The sequence below is a fragment of the Diabrotica virgifera genome, chromosome 8 (genome assembly GCF_917563875.1).
Source record: "Diabrotica virgifera virgifera chromosome 8, PGI_DIABVI_V3a".
Classification (NCBI taxonomy): domain Eukaryota; kingdom Metazoa; phylum Arthropoda; class Insecta; order Coleoptera; family Chrysomelidae; genus Diabrotica; species Diabrotica virgifera.
In genome coordinates this window covers 6346216-6363250 of record NC_065450.1, presented here as the reverse complement: position 1 = coordinate 6363250, position 17035 = coordinate 6346216, and the positions used below count along the sequence as shown (strand labels likewise).

The 17035-nt window shown below is 34.3% G+C and overlaps 1 protein-coding gene and 1 long non-coding RNA gene across 2 annotated transcripts in view; one reads left to right on the top strand and one right to left on the bottom strand.

Moving 5' to 3' along the window:
- LOC114336260 (dual specificity tyrosine-phosphorylation-regulated kinase 2) overlaps positions 1–17035 on the bottom strand; it is a 633699-nt gene that overhangs the window by 365232 nt on the left and 251432 nt on the right. The gene's annotated exons all lie outside the window — the stretch shown is intronic.
- LOC126889651 (uncharacterized) lies at positions 894–2363 on the top strand. The gene is made up of 2 exons (XR_007700121.1): positions 894–1250; positions 2244–2363. It is a non-coding gene; the product is annotated as an uncharacterized LOC126889651 (long non-coding RNA).

Here is a 17035-nt window from a genome sequence, read left to right as displayed (position 1 = left end):
AATTTTTCAAATGAGGCGCTCAGAGCAACAGTGGCCTAAGCGACAAATTAAGCATTTTTAGATTATTATATCAATAAAAGCAGCAACAGTAAATCTTCGGATTAGCAAGGGTCTACACAACCTACCTCTATATTTAACTAAATGGCTCTACATCATTTGTAGCGCCATCCCATAAGCCTAATGGAAATACGAATGCAAAGATTGCATTTGTCTCAAAGCTTCGTTTTTGGGGTTAGGCCACTGTTGTTCTGAGCGTCTCAAGCTATTCTACAAAACATGCGGTACGATATTTTACAATGTTTTGACAGTAGCAAAACATTGCAAAAACTGCTACAGACTTGAATGTGATTTGTAACATATACAAAGCTCTAAAAGAGTACATATTGAGAGTGAGGGAGAACTTTGATTCCTATGAACAAAGAGGAAAAGAGTTGTCTAAAAATGAAACCTATATTCTTGAAAAAAAAGACGCCCAAAAAGAAAAGCTCTCCCTGGCGAAGACAAAAAAAAATGAATTCACTGAACCCCACTTTAATGGCAAAGAAACCTTAAATATTAATACATTCAATATTATAATTGACAGGCTTTATTCAGAATTGAATGAAATGTCCGAAGTTTATTTCAGTCTTTATGAAAAATTTGGATTTTTAAACAACTTATCGTCAATTTACAATGAAGAAATCAGGAAAAAAGCTTCTATTTTCGCTAAAAAGTATCGAATTGACAGAGATGGTGACTTTGGAGAAGAGTGTGTACTGTGTACAGTTCAAAGGCTTTGTTGAAGGTATATTTGATGAAGAAAGAGCTCATGATAACAAGATTACCAAGCCTCCGAGGAATACACTTTTGGAGTATCTGAAACTCTGAAACGAAAAAGCGATTGACTACCCCGCTAATTGAAATAATATTCGAAAATATTACCTCAACTAACCAAGATAGCCATCGTTACACCCTTAGCTTAGCTCAGTCACTCAGGTGTGTGTTCGTCTTGTCCTAACCTCAGATATGAACTATGAAAATTGGAATGGAAGCAAACAAAACATAGTTTTTAACTAATCATGTTTATTGTTCATAAAGATATAATAAATAAAATGACTTATTAAATTGCATTAACAAATGTATTCAAATTCTTGCCAAAAACTAACAATTCTGGATTATACTTATGGCTTTTGGTAGCTGATGGTATCTTCTTGATGTCGTATGGTACTGCTGTGGACTTCTCTTGACCTGGGCAGATGTTGAGGCCCTAGGTCAGTGCAGCAAAAGATGTTCAGTGTTGCAGCCTAGATTTCATGGTCCATTGTTGTGGTATAGCCCTAGTTCCATCACCGGTGTGGATGGCTTGAAGCTACCGGAGGGAGGACTGTGATCTTTATTCCCAAAAACCCAAGAGGAAGATGATTTGTTGAAATAGAAATGATTTATTTTTGAAGCTGCTTTGCTTTTTAAAACATTTCCACCTCCATTTTGAGAATGAGATATGGGGGTTGTCATTGTCATTAAAATGACATGACAACGAACCTTGGACGAAATTTGAAATCACGAACATGGAACACAAGAGATGATACAATGTAAATAGGGTTACCTATTACAGAACGAGCGCCAACCAATTTTTAAAGGGGAAATGGGTAAACCAAATAGAAGAAGATAATGATTAATGAAATATTAAAGGAAATAAGGTAAAATAATTATTTAAAAATAAAATATCAAAGATGTGACGTTTGTAACGTTACACACTCCTCTCACCCATCAGAAAAATTTTGAACACACGTGAGAAATTTTTCTCAAAGAAAACAGGAATGTTACACACTCCCTCCACTCATCAGAAAAATTTCGGGCCCCACGTTGGGCGCCAGTGTAACGAAAAAGCGATGGACTACCCCAGCTAATTGAAACAATATTCGAAAATATTACCTCAACTAACCAAGATAGCCATCGTTACACCCTTAGCTTAGCTCAGTCACTCAGGTGTGTGTTCGTCTTGTCCTAACCTCAGATATGAACTATGAAAATTGGAATGGAAGCAAACAAAACAATAATTTTAACTAATCATGTTTATTGTTCATAAAGATATAATAAATAAAATGACTTAGTAAATTGCATTAACAAATGTATTCAAATTCTTGCCAAAAACTAACAATTCTGGATTATACTTATGGCTTTTGGTAGCTGATGGTATCTTCTTGATGTCGAATGGTACTGCTGTGGACTTCTCTTGACCTGGGCAGATGTTGAGGCCCTAGGTCAGTGCAGCAAAAGATGTTCAGTGTTGCAGCCTAGATTTCATGGTCCATTGTTGTGGTATAGCCCTAGTTCCATCACCGGTGTGGATGGCTTGAAGCTCCCGGAGGGAGGACTGTGATCTTTATTCCCAAAAACCCAAGAGGAAGATGATTTGTTGAAATAAAATGATCTATTTTTGGAGCTACTTTGCTTTCCAAAACACTTCCACCTCCATTCCGAGAACGAGATATGGGGGCTGTAAATGTCATCAAAATGACATGACAACGAACCTTGGACCGAAACTTGAAACAACGAACATGGAACACGAGAGAAGATACAACGCAAACAGGGCCGCCCACCATAGAATGGACGCCAACCGACCCCTATTAAAGGGGAAAATGGGCAAACCAAACAGAAGAAGATAATTACCAATGAAATACTAAAGAAAACAAGGTAAAACAACTATTCAAAAATAAAGCATCAAAGATGTGACGTTTGTAACGTTACAACTCATTCGTGAAAAACAGTTAACAACATTATTTCCGAATATGGACACTGCTTTGCGCATTCTACTATGCATGATGACATCTAAAGCATCTGGAGAAAGATCATTTAGCTCATTGAAAAGAATCAAAAAGTAACTGAGGAACTCGACTTCTGATGAAGATTCTAGATTGTCTAGTTTGACTAGTTTTGTTTCAAATGCTGAGCTTTTTGCTTAGACTTTAACCTTGCCTTGCCTTAGACTTTAACGATTTGATTAAAGATTTTGCAGCCAAAAAAGCTAGAAAAGTGAGTGTTTAGAGTTTAGATATGAGATTTATTATGAGTATGGAGTGAAGTGAGTGTCAATGTTAATCACTAATCCAACTTTATTAATTGAACCATCTAGCATCTAGAAGTTTATTTGTTGTATTCATATTTTTATTTTTTAGTACCGTAGCCTATTACTATTACAGTTCATATTATTTTGCTTGTTGTCTTACTTATAATGTCTTTTCAACTCGGCTTTTTTTAGTCTTTTGTTGTCACCTATATTTTTCCTCTCGAATGAAACATATGTTATTTAATTTTAACAATTAACTGCAATACTAATTTATAATATAATAATTTTAGCAATATGTATTAATAATTTTACAAATAACTGCTGTTTGCTAACTTTTTGAATTATCTATATATTTTCTATAAATATAGAAATTGTTGTTAGAGCTGTTTTGGGGTTTTAGTCAAATTTTTAAACCAAAATTATTTTTAGAGAATGCAACATTGCAACCTATTTATGTACCGTATTCAAATAGAACATTAGTGGCATTTCTATTCATTTATTTTATGTTTTGTGTGTTGTACCAATTTTAAAAAGTGAAATTGAAATAAACGTTATGTATTAATAATGAAATATGAAATTACATACTCGTAAAAATATCGGGGGCCGCTCGGGGTAATTTGGCCTAGGGCCGCAAGTATTCTAAATCCGGCACTGCAAATTGGAGTACTCTTATGCCTTATATTCAAGTGTTGAAGTAGGTTTTTTTAAGAATTTTCTGTTAAATATCATTTATCAGTTATCAGCTGATGTTTATATATATATATCGGTTTTAAAACGTTCTCCTACGTCTTCCGATGCCTAGTCGCCATTCACTTCGGTCCATCCAAAGGTCTTCATCCAATTCTCTTTCTCTCATTTCTCGATTTATGCCTTCTCTCCAACTCAGGCGGGGTCTTCCTCTTTTTCGTCTACCATGAGGGGTCCACGTTAGGATTTGTTTCGGGAGTCGTTCTTCGGACATTCTTTGTACGTGTCCATACCATCTAAGCTGTTTGGTACTAATGTCATCTACTATTGTGTGTTTCACATTCATTATTTCCCTAATCAGCTGATGTTTAATATTTCAAATGTCATTCAAGCGATTTCGTATTAAATAAATAATAATATTTATAGGTACTCTGAAGAATCGTTAAAAAAAACTAAGCTATTAGCTTATTTTAAAAGATTACCGAAAAAATAAGGCGGACTTAAAGTACCGTCGCGCGTCGGGAAGTAAGTGTCAAAAAAACTCTAAAAGTGAATGGAGGCTAAGGTTAACTAGGAAAATATCGATATCACGAAAAATATTGCAAAGAAATTTTTTTATGAAATCGCATTTGCAACAATTTCAGTTGTTAGGTACCTACCATTTTTGTCGAAAAGGTGAAAATGACGGAGATATTGAGCAAAAACGGTTCTCCTATTGAAGATGGCGGCTAACATGGCGGCGAAATTCGGTCACGATTTGAAATTTACACTACTCCTGACCGCCCCCTAAAGCTTAAAATAATGAAATTTGGGGTAAAATGTCGTTTACTTGCTGACGAACAATGTAAATATTATATAACATGCACCAGACTCCTTGATAAATTTTTTCTATTGGTGAAAAACAGATAAGATATACCAATTACAAAAGCTAAACTTTTAATTTATTGTGGAATTACACTACATAATTTTTATCATATTTTCAAACTTAAAATTGACAAAATGTTTCATTTGTGCCCATATATTTTAAAGATATATGTGTGGCCGTGGCCTACAATATATCCCAGTACCAAAGCAAGCATTTTAGTTACTGCTACAGAAAATCCGTAGACCATCCCGTCTCTAGGATGCATCTCTTGCTAGATAAAACACGTTCGCAAAGCTTTTTAAGATTGATATTGACCTCGCTCTTTAGTGTCACTTCAGAATTGTACGTATACCTAGCGAGTTATTACGTCAATGCCTTCGTTGTTTCGCCTTATAGAGAGCGAATTTCAATAAAGTCTGTCACTTCCAGTTACCATTCATCAATTGCTTTTGCTTCTTTTTTTACTTAGAATCGACGCAAGATGAAGGCGGTAATTTAGTGCTGTGTTTTAATGTTTGTTTGTGCGTGAAAGGAAAACTAAAACTCTGATAAAATGCTGTCGGAATGATTTTTTTAAAGTTGAATTTTATTCAACGAAAATTTCATATTCAAATGCCTTTTAATGGAATATAACACTAAACTATGATGGTTCCTAATCAGTTCCAAGGACAAAAAATCTAAATCGTATCGGTACAATAAAGGAACAAGAAATCAATGACTTTTACAACAACCTTGAGAAGAAATATAATAAAGTACTCCGCACTTGTTTTAGGAAGGGCACTGGACAGGAAAAGAATAAAAGAATAGGACAATTGTGAGAAATGTGTACTTATGCTATTGTCATAACCAATGTTAGAATAGGTGTAGGACATACTGATAAAGTCCAAGAGAATGAGTACCACGAGTTCTAAAGACTTCTGTAGATTTTTAATATGTGGTTTGCGTCATGATACAAAGAGAAAATATCCTTTCTCTTTGTACCATGGGTTTGTATGATGTACCTACTTTATGAACCATGTTTTAAAAGTCTTTTTGCAAGTGATACATGAACGTGTCTACAAAAAACTAGCTGAGAGAAAAAAGGCGGGTTGACATTACTAGTGAATAACGAACGTGGCTCACGCTTACGTTGTTGACTAGTGCTACACGACTAATGTAAACAAATTTTCGTGCAGTACGATTGTCTCACGAATGGTCTACGCCACGCCACAATAGACATTAAACATGTTAAATATTTCACGCTCTAAAGGTAGTCGTAAAGAGTTTGTATTTGATTAATCACGTGCTTTTACCCTCAAAAATGAGCGTCTGAATGAACAGGAGACCGTTGTATGTTAGATTATTTGTAGAATTATTGTGCGAAAGTGATCCAACTCTGTAATGATTTTGACGCAAAGTATAAAAATAATGACACACGAAACGCAGCAGTAGAAAGAATTGTTGCTTAGCTTGAAATTGAAAATTTTACAGCAAAACATGTACTAGAGAAATAATATTTAGCTATTATTTCGCAGGTTGTAATAGTAGACTCTAATACAAATAATGATGCCAAGTCCACTACTAACACATAAAACTCTCGTGCCCAGTGTAAACACAATAACGTTTCTTACGAAACGTATTGCACAGAAGCGTAGATAACGCTTGTTTTTTAGTGTGAACCACGTTCGTTATTCACTAGTAATGTCAACCCGACTTAACACGAAAGTGGGATTTACAATATTATGTTTGTCCCATATCAACCAAAATTGCCAGTTAACTAAGGAAGAAGAAGTAGCAAATTGTATAATGTACCTACTAATGTACTCCAAATTGTAAGTGAATAAGGGATTTTCCCTTATTCCGCGACGATGAGCTGGCCAAATACTCAAGTAGGTGGAGGCCAATAAACTAAAGACGAAGAAGAAGAAGACTTTGAGAAAGCTTTCGACCAAATGCAACACAGAAAGGTTGCAAACCTATTTAGTTACGAAATACAGAAATATATGATCAGTATATGAAAATCATTACAAAATACCGATATCAGAAAGCAATAATAAGGGTAGACCAACAAAAATCTAAAGAGATGCCTATAAGAAGAGGAGTAAGACAAGGATGTCTACTGTCCCATCTACTTTTTAATACGTGCTCAGAAGGGATATTAAAGAGGCAGTAAATGACATCAATGAAGGTAGATTAATGATTAACGAATTAACAAGTAACGATTAACACTAGCGAATAATCTCGAACAGGAAGACAATACAATACTCCTTACAGCAAAGAAGGGCTGACAATTTTGGTTGATCACACTATGGATGGTTCTCAACAGAAAAAAAAAACAAAAATTATAATTGTCAGTAAGAAGATTAAAGATGACAAAACTATATACGTTAATGAAAAAATTTTAGAGAAAGTACTCAAATACAATTTCTTGGGATGTGAGCTAAATGAACAATGGGACCGCAGATTTGAAATAATATGACGCAATAAGATGAAAACAGTATTATGCAATGGAAAATCGCATTATAAATTAGAACTAGAGTATTGAGTTGTTACGTAATCTCTGCCCTTTTATATGGAGTTGAAGCCTGGACAAAAAATGTCGAAAATCATGGACACAACACGCAACAAACTCGAAAACCTTAGGAAAGATGAAAAAAAAATAAAATACTCAACACTATGAAGGAAAGAAAAAAGATCGACTTTGGTCACATACTAAGACATGAAAAATATGAGCTGTTTCGATGGGTTATACAAGGGAAAGTGGAAGGAAAAAGAGGGGAGATAATGCACGTCCTGGTTGAAAAATTTAAAGCAGTGGAATGGAAAAACAAGAATAGAACTCTTCAGAGTTGCAGATGGATCACAATGAGCCGTGATGATCGCCAATGTCCTTAAAGGATGAGGCACTTAAAGAAATCAAGATGATGTGCGTTAAATGGTTTTTCTGAGTGATATCTTCCAATAATGAATAATAGACCAGGGCGCATCTGTAAAAATATTAGTGCATTTGTTCGTTGAGAGGTGACTCAAATTTTTTTGCAGAAATTTCTTGAAAATAACTCAAATAATAATATTTGAGTTATCCTCCCTCTCAAAAAGGTCCGGAACATTGTTTAAATAATCAAAATGTCGAAAAATGAAGGAAAAATTCGATTTTTTTCTTCGTTTTTTGATTATAACTTTAAGAGTATTCATTTCCGAGAAAAGTTGTATTGACATAAAAGTTGTGTAATTAAATTTCCTACAATATAAAGTTGGTTGAAAATTTAAAAAATAGTCACCCTTGTTGCAAAATAGCAATAATTGGGAAAAAAATATACAAAAACAAGTATTCGCATTTTACGTTTTTCAACCATTTATGCTAAACTTAGGACCTTCAAATTTCACCTAAAAAAACTAGATGATACAGTTAAACAATACTGTAAATTTCATTAAGATCGGTTTAATAGATTTTGCAAAATAAATTTTGCAATCCAGCTTTCGCAAAAAAAATTCATTTTTTCAAACTGTTACAGGTCTGAAAATAAAGCATATAGCAAGTTGAATTTTTTTTGCTTATAGAAGTGCACGTACCTTTCATTTGCAATTTGCAAAACTAAAATCGATTAACCACCACGGCGTCAGGAATTTTTTTAAATAAACATTAATTATTGGTGTTGCGCGCAGGACACCGGACAGTTTGCTCTGATTGGACATTCCAATGACCTTTGATAATTATTGATACATTTTAATTTTTATTACATTTCGATATAAATAAATAAATTTGTTTATTGCAAAATAAAAACACATACTCTATCCTCTAAAATAACACTTTTTTTAGCAAAAACTTTGTTTTTTCATATATTTTAACTTAAGAATAAAAGTTTATTTTTTTTAACATATGCAATTGTTTAAACAATATTTCGCAAACAATAATAAAATTAGTTTGATTTTTGTGGAATTAAAATATTAAAATACAACAAAATATAGAGTAAGAAAATAATATATTGGATGAAGATTGGAAGAAATTTTGGTGGAAATCAACTTTATGTGAATCGAACACCGCTGTCCTGCGCGTAGCACCAATAATTAATGTTTATTTAAAAACATTCCTGACGCCGTGGTAGTTAATCGATTTTAATTTTGCAAATTGCAAATGAAAGGTACAGTACACTTCTATAAGCAAAAAAAATTTCAACTTGCTATCTGCTTTATTTTCAGTCCTGTAAAATTTTGAAAAAATGAATTGTTTTTGCGAAAGCTGGATTTCAAAATTTATTTTGCAAAATCTATTGAACCTATCTTAATGAAATTTACAGTATTGTTTTACTGTATCATAAAGTTTTTCTGGGTGAAATATGAAGGTCATAAGTGTAGCATAAATGGTTGAAAAACGTAAAATGCGAATACTTGTTTTTGTATGGTTTTTTTCGCAATTATTGCTATTTTGCAACAAGGATGACTATTTTTTCAACTTTTAACCAATTCTATATTGTAGGAAATTTAATTACGCAACTTTTATGTCAGTACCTCTTTTCTCGGAAATGAATACTTTTAAAGTTATAATCAAAAAACGAAGAAAAAAATCGAATTTTTCCTTCATTTTTTGACATTTTAATTATTTAAACAATGTTCCGGACCTTTTTGAGAGGGAGGATAACTCAAATATTATTATTTGAGTTATTTTCAAGCAATTTCTGCAAAAAAATTTGAGTCACCTCTCAACGTCCATCTCAAAACAGATGGGCCCTGGACTATAATGGAGATACGAGTATAAATATAATGCCACCTGGCCTGAAATTCTTGTTAGTGGAATTATTTTGAACAAAATGGAAAAACAAATACATACAACACAAATGTAATATCTTCATAAAAACCAAAATTAATAAAAATTTATAACCAAAATGAATAAAACATATCAAAAAAAGTGGAAACAAAGGGTAACGGAAGAAACTACATTGAACCGATAAAGATGGCAAATGAGACCCAAAGGAATACAAAAAAAAAAAGAATGTGTGTGTACTTTGTACGCACGTAAGAAGTTATACTTCTATTATATGATTTTATCGAAATCAATATACTTTAAACAGTTTATTTATATTTTATTTAAATATTAAACTAATTTTAATACCTACTACTTCTCAAAATTTTTTAATAAAACAGTGCCAAAAATTAAAATAATAAAAGAATAAAACACACACAAACAAACAAATTGAAAAATGCCACAAATGATTTCTGAACAATGTAGGAAAAAATTTTAACTAAATACGTATTTTCTGAAAAAAAAATTATATAATAAACTTACAATCATAAAATGTATAAAAAAATAAAAGTTTCCATTGGGGTTCGAACCCGCTTATCAGCGCAGTTAGTATTGAAATTCAGTCACCTTAAACTTTTACCCACGGAGACCATGTGTCATCATGTGCGAAGATCAACTAACTAAACGGATTAAACTTTTGACGGTTCTGAATTTAACCAAATTATTTTGATGTTGAATTGAAATTATTTAGAATTGAAAGAAATATTAGAATACAACAAAACATAGAGTAAGAAAACAATATATTAGGTGAATATTGATAGAAATTTTGATGGTAATCAAATTATGTAAATCAAAGCATTACATACTATTTTAGTAGGTTCTTTTTAAATTTTCCAAATAGGTACGTCCTACCTATGAAATCGTTTATTATGATACTGAAACATTTACAATTATTACGTACCTGTCGCTTTTAAAAACTATTTAAAAAGTCACTACAATATTATAAACTTGCATTTTTCTCTGCCATTACAACAATAAAAACTAATATACACAACATTAATTTGTTTATCCAAAATCTCCATATTGAACAATTATTGACAGATGATTTTAACACCCAATCAGATCCCATATAACGTTTATACCATACTGTCTGTGAGCGCATGCGCTCAGAATTATGAAATTTTACTCTCAATCGCGCCTAAAGAAGTATAACTTCAAAAATATGAAAAAATGATATATCGCTAGTGTTATAAATTTTAATAGATTATGATCTTAATTTCGATAGCGAACAAATTATGAAATAATTTAGTTTCTTTTTTTATTGTGGTAATAAATCCATTATTCGTTTCTTACGATGGAAATATCGTGGAATATAGGCAGGCACAATTCTAAACTTTTTAATTCATAGTATTTATGTATTGTCTACAGTGTTAAAAATATTACTCCGCTTACCAAACTACTACAAACGATTGAAAAAGATGCTTATGTATTAAAAACTCTCGCCAATGACCAAGTAAAAATAATGCCTCAAAATAATGAAGTCTACTCTGTCATAACAAAAGCACTAGAAGACAAAAATACTGAATTTCATACCTACCAACTCAAAGAAGATCGCTCATTCAGAGTTGTACTAAGAAATGTACATCCATCTACAGATATCAACGAAATTAAGGCGGAAATCCAAAGCGTAGGGCACGAAGTCATAAATATCAATAACATTCGTCAATCAGGTACTAAAAAGCCATTACCACTGTTCTACGTTGAACTAAAACAAGCCGAGAATAACAAAGATATATATGAGATCGATTCATTGTTGAACTATAAAGTAATTTTTGAACCTCCACATAAAAAGCGTGTAGTACCTCAGTGCATAAAATGCCAACGCTACGGCCACACCAAAAATTTTTGCTACCTTTCTCCAAGATGTGTTAAATGCGCGGGTAACCACAGATCTGATCAGTGCTCTTACAAAGAAAGAAACAACCAGGTGAAATGCGTGCTGTGTGAAGGAAATCACCCAGCAAACTATCGTTGGTGCTTAGTCCACAAAGAGCTGCAAAAAAGAGCATTTCCACAACTGAGAAGCAAACCAACAAGTCAGCCTGTCCAATCAAACCAACACTTAGTAGTCCCGAATGTAACCTATGCTCAGGTATCAACCGCTGGTAATCAAATACCATCAAATACAGCTCCCAGTCTTCAACAATCCACTGACATGCTCGAACTTAAAAATATGATCAAACAATTGGTAGAACAAATGAGCACAATGTTAAACCTCTTAACCGCTCTCATTGCTAAAAAACCCTAAGATGGAGGCGTTTCTAAAACTAGCTTCATGGAACGCCAATGGCTTATCACAACATACACAGGAAATCAAATACTTTCTACACCTTCATAAAATAGATATACTGCTAGTATCCGAAACTCACTTTACACAAAAAAGTTACCTTAAAATTCCAAACTATACTATATATACTACTAATTATCCAGATGGATCAGCACATGGAGGCTCTGCTATTATAGTTAGAAATACAATAAAACATCATAATGCTGGCGAGTACCAAACAAATCACATTCAAGCGACCAATATTGTGGTTGAAGACTGGGATGGACCACTTACAGTATCTGCGCTGTATTGCCCCCCACGACACTCTATCACAAACGAACAATTTAAAGATTATTTCAATTCACTTGGGAGCCGCTTCATAGCAGCAGGGGACTATAATGCCAAACATACCAGGTGGGGATCAAGACTAATCACTCCGAGAGGTAGAGTTCTCTTAAATATCATAGAGTCAAATAATATGGATTATTCATCAACCGGCGAACCAACATACTGGCCCTCGGACAGAAATAAAATCCCCGATTTGGTCGATTTTGCTGTAGTTAAGAACATCCCTAGGTCTAATATAAAAGCTACATCATGCTACGAATTATCTTCTGATCACTCGCCTATACTATTCACAGTTGGAACCCAGGTACTTATTAAAGAAATATCCCCCTCACTTTATAACAGACGCACACACTGGCCAAAATTCAGATCTATCCTGGAGAACAAGGTGTCTCTAGACATTCCACTAAAAACCAAAGAGGACATTTTTCTTGCTGTGGAACAACTAACTACAAATATCCAATCAGCTGCCTGGCAAGCAACACCAACAATACAAAATAAATGCATAATAAATGACTGCCCACAAGTTGTCAAAGAAAAAATTTTGCTAAAGAGAAGACTGAGGAAAAGATGGCAACAGACCAGAGATCCTGCTGATAAGCGTAGATTCAATAGTGCATCAAGGGAATTAAAAAAGCTCTTCGAAGATCTCAAAAACCAATCACTTCAGTACTACTTGGAAAATTTAGATTCCACTAAAGATACCGACTATTCGCTATGGAAAGCCACGAGAAAACTGAAACAACCCCAGAAACCGTCACCTCCAATTAGAAAATCGGACAGAGAATGCGCTCGTAGTGCACAAGAGAAAGCAAGTTGTTTTGCAGAGTATTTTTCCGAAGTATTTACTCCCAATCAAGTGAATTCACCTGTGAAAGTAGACGTATTCTCATTTCTTCAAAGTCCATATCAAATGAGTTTGCCTATTCCGAAATTTAAGTCGTCCGAAGTCATCTTGGCTATTAATAATTTAAACGATAAAAAATCTCCAGGGTACGATTTGATCAGTGGAAAAGTATTGAAAGAATTACCTATCAAATGCATAAAACTTATAACGTTTATATTCAATGCCATATTAAACTTAGGTTACTTTCCTGATCAATGGAAAGTGTCTCAGATAATAACCATTCTAAAACCGGGGAAACCTCAAGAAGAAACTACATCGTACAGGCCAATCAGCCTCTTGCCAATCACGTCTAAAGTTTTCGAAAAACTATTAGTAAAAAAACTCGAACCCTGGATCAAAAATCTAATTCCAGACCACCAGTTTGGATTTCGATCCCATCACTCAACAATCCAACAAGTTCACAGAGTGGTAAAACATATAAATGCTGATTTTGAGGCCAAAAGGTACTGTTCAGCGGCATTTCTTGACGTTAGGCAGGCATTTGACAAGGTATGGCATGAAGGCCTCCTATACAAGCTAAAAAAGACATTACCGCACAGCTTTTACATTCTTCTTGAGTCATATTTGTCAGGTAGGTGTTACTTTATTAAATACCAAGATGCAATTTCCAAACTCTATTCTATCAAAGCTGGCGTACCACAGGGTAGCGTGCTGGGACCTACCTTGTATCTCTTGTTTACCGCAGATATACCTCCACCTCTTCAGGAACCACTAGAGGAGAGACCACTTACAGAAGAAATGATGCTAGGAACATTTGCCGACGATACTGCAATCCTAGCCTCACACACAGACCCTATTTATGCCTCGCATATCCTTCAAGCGTATCTAGACAGAGTACAAATTTGGTTTTTGGAATGGAAAATTAAAGTGAATGAAGGAAAATCTATTCAAGTTACATTTACAACACGAAGAGGAACTTGTCCTCTTGTAACTTTAAACAATCACCAATTACCATCAGCCAACGAGGTAAAATATCTTGGTATTCATTTGGACAGAAGTCTCACATGGAGGAAACATATCTGGACCAAGAGAAAGCAACTAGGTCTCCAATTCAGAAATATGTATTGGTTAATGGGCCGTTCATCAAGACTATCTCTGGATAATAAATTGCTGCTCTATAAGGCAATACTTATGCCAATCTGGACATATGGGTTGGAACTATGGGGAACAGCCAGTCACTCCAACATCGAAATCATCCAACGCTTCCAATCAAAAACCCTCAGAACCATCACTAATGCACCTTGGTACATCAACAATAGAATTATTCATCGAGACCTTAAAACTGATACGGTACAAGAAGTCATCACAAAACGTAGCGCTGCTTACATTGCCAAGTTGGAGGATCATGAAAACCAGTTTGCACTTAACCTCCTAGACAATTCCCAAGAACAGCGTAGGTTAAAGAGGTTCAAACCATTGGACTTACCATTTAGAGTAAACTTTTAAACTAATGAGTTAGTAGTTATGAAATGTAATTATTTTGTACAGAACTTTATAAAAATTGTACTTTGATTTTGCCAGTGGGTAAAATCTTTCTTGTCCTTAGTCAATGTAATTACTTTTGTTTATTGTTGACACTCAACAGATTGCAAAATAAATTTAAATAAAAAAAAAAAAGTATTTATGTAGGAGTCATGCGACAACTAAAGCCATATCTAGGACAATTTCATCCATCGCTTTAAATTATACATATTAATGATAATCTATCATAATTTAAGGGTTTTGACCCACGTATTTTTAATAGCTCACCATGTAATAAACCTGTATCAGCACTGATGATGATCTTTTTAGGTCAAAAACGTTGTGTGATTTTAATAAATATATACCTTTTATAAAGAATTTTCAATATTTATTTTGTTTTTTGCATTAATAAATTTATATCCATTTCCTTACTTTCCTTACTTTGGCATAGGAAACACATAGAGGAAAATTATTTGAGGTAAACGAACTTAGTCGCATTAAACTGAAAATAAATACATGACGCACGTATCTAAAATGTAACTTAAACGATCACAAATAAAATGTAGTTCATCTGCGACAACTTTTATATCCGAACTAAAATAAATCTTATGCAATTGGCTCAAAATTTCTGCCCGTTTATCATTCCAATAGTACTCCGGTTTCCCGAAATTGTCGGAATTCCTTCACATTGCGTTTTCATTTTATAGTCCAGTTCTGTGTAAACTTTTGGATTCAAAATTGTCGTCGCCTTCTTACAGGAATAGAGGGGAGTCGGCTAATGGTGCGCGTCGGGTAATTGTACGCGTAAATGTTTCTGTTCTACTATTTAATAAAATTGCAAAAACTATATTTTCGAACCATCTACTAGTAATATTATTGCAAGATACTTTACCAGTTGGCAGTTCTCGTTTACATGATTTCGCGTGGTTTGTTATTGTTTGTATGTCTGAAAAAATAAGCGATCAATTTTTTTCTTGACAGAAATATACTTTAAAAAGTACATATATCTACACATTATTTTTTAATATTTTAGACACTGGTATAGTTAGGTTTGCCCGATTCTTTTTTGTTTTTATCCAATTTTATGTTATGTGCGATGCTTAGATTTTTTTAATATATCTGTAACTTGATTCCTTATCTTTTTAGGTATATTTGTTTGTCCCTTTAATATTTATGTTCAATAAACTACATTTTCGAAGGCCATTTTTAAGTTCTATTTTTGCGCAGAGTTATCCGACATATGAGCACCATTAGCCGAATAGGTCGGGTAATTGTGCTCGTGACACTAATCGGAAATTTCGCCTCTCACTGTTCTACTGTTCAACCATTCATTGAATGCGGTTCCTATTCAAAAAAGTTGGAAACCGAAATGTTTCAAGTTTTTGCAATATCCTGAATTAGCCTTAGGTATGCACCAATAGCCGACTCTCCCCTGTAAATTTTTTTTCTGCAAATTGTAGTAGTGTGTTCAACAATTTACAATCCCTTTTAAAATTGACATACCTACATATGTATATACAAAAAACAAGTAATTCCTTTTTATCCAAGGTGACCGAAAGTAGAACCGGAAGCCGATATTTGAACTCTTCTTGTAACTTTGCGTCGATTGATATAGGATTTCACTAATTTTGGATCATTTTTGCCGAACTTCTGGTCATAACTTTTTAACGGAAAATGACATCAAAACTGGAACTAAATGTTCGAACTCAATTTTTCAATACGCAATGAGTGATATAGCACATGTACTATTTCTGCGATCATAATGTGGTATTTCCGGTTACATATTTTTAACCGGAAGTGATATAAAAACCAGAATTTTTATATTTGTTCTCGTCTTGCTAAGGCGGTGGTCTCCAATACACGATGTACGCAGTCTACGGCGTATATTGGATACCACTGGCTAAGTCGGTGGTCACTACAATTTACCCCGTAATTTGAATTTATTGTAGAATTACTCTTTTGGATCTATTTTCGTTGTAAGATGGTTTGTGTCCCTGAAAGTTTATTAAAAGTAACGAAATTGGACAATTTTCTTACGGCATGTCGCTGTACACAACCTACGGCATTGATTGGAGACCACAGCTTAAGGCGCGTCGAGTAGGTATATCGCTTGTACTATTTCGGCGACTTTACAACAGTAAACAGTAGGTACTTCCGGTTGCAACTCTGGAGCCGGAAGCCCAAAATTTAATTTCTCACCTCTAAAGCGGGCTCCACACTCTCGCCAAAGTCGATCGAGGTTTAACAAGTACGAGAGTGTAGACGGCCACCTTGTGTAACTTTGCCTCACTTCGTACTACTTCCGAAATCTGTCGGTCTGGCGCGTCCGAGTCAAAGGGATCTTTGTCGGTATCGCACCGCTTGAATGTGTGCCTCGTGAAGTAGAACGAGTGTGTAGAGAGGCACTTCGGACTTCGGTCAACTTTGGCGAAGTAACTTCGACGAGAGTGTGGAGCTCGTATTAAACACGGACTCGGACGAGCCAGACCGACAGATTTCGGAAGTAGAACGAAGTGAGGCAAAGTTAGACAAGGTGGCCGTCTACACTCTTGTACTTGTTGAACCTCGATCGACTTTGGCGAGAGTGTGGAGCTCGCATAATACCATCTTTGGGCTATAAGCCCTGATTTGACATCACATTTGTCATTCTATTTCTATTCTATTCTAATGACGGA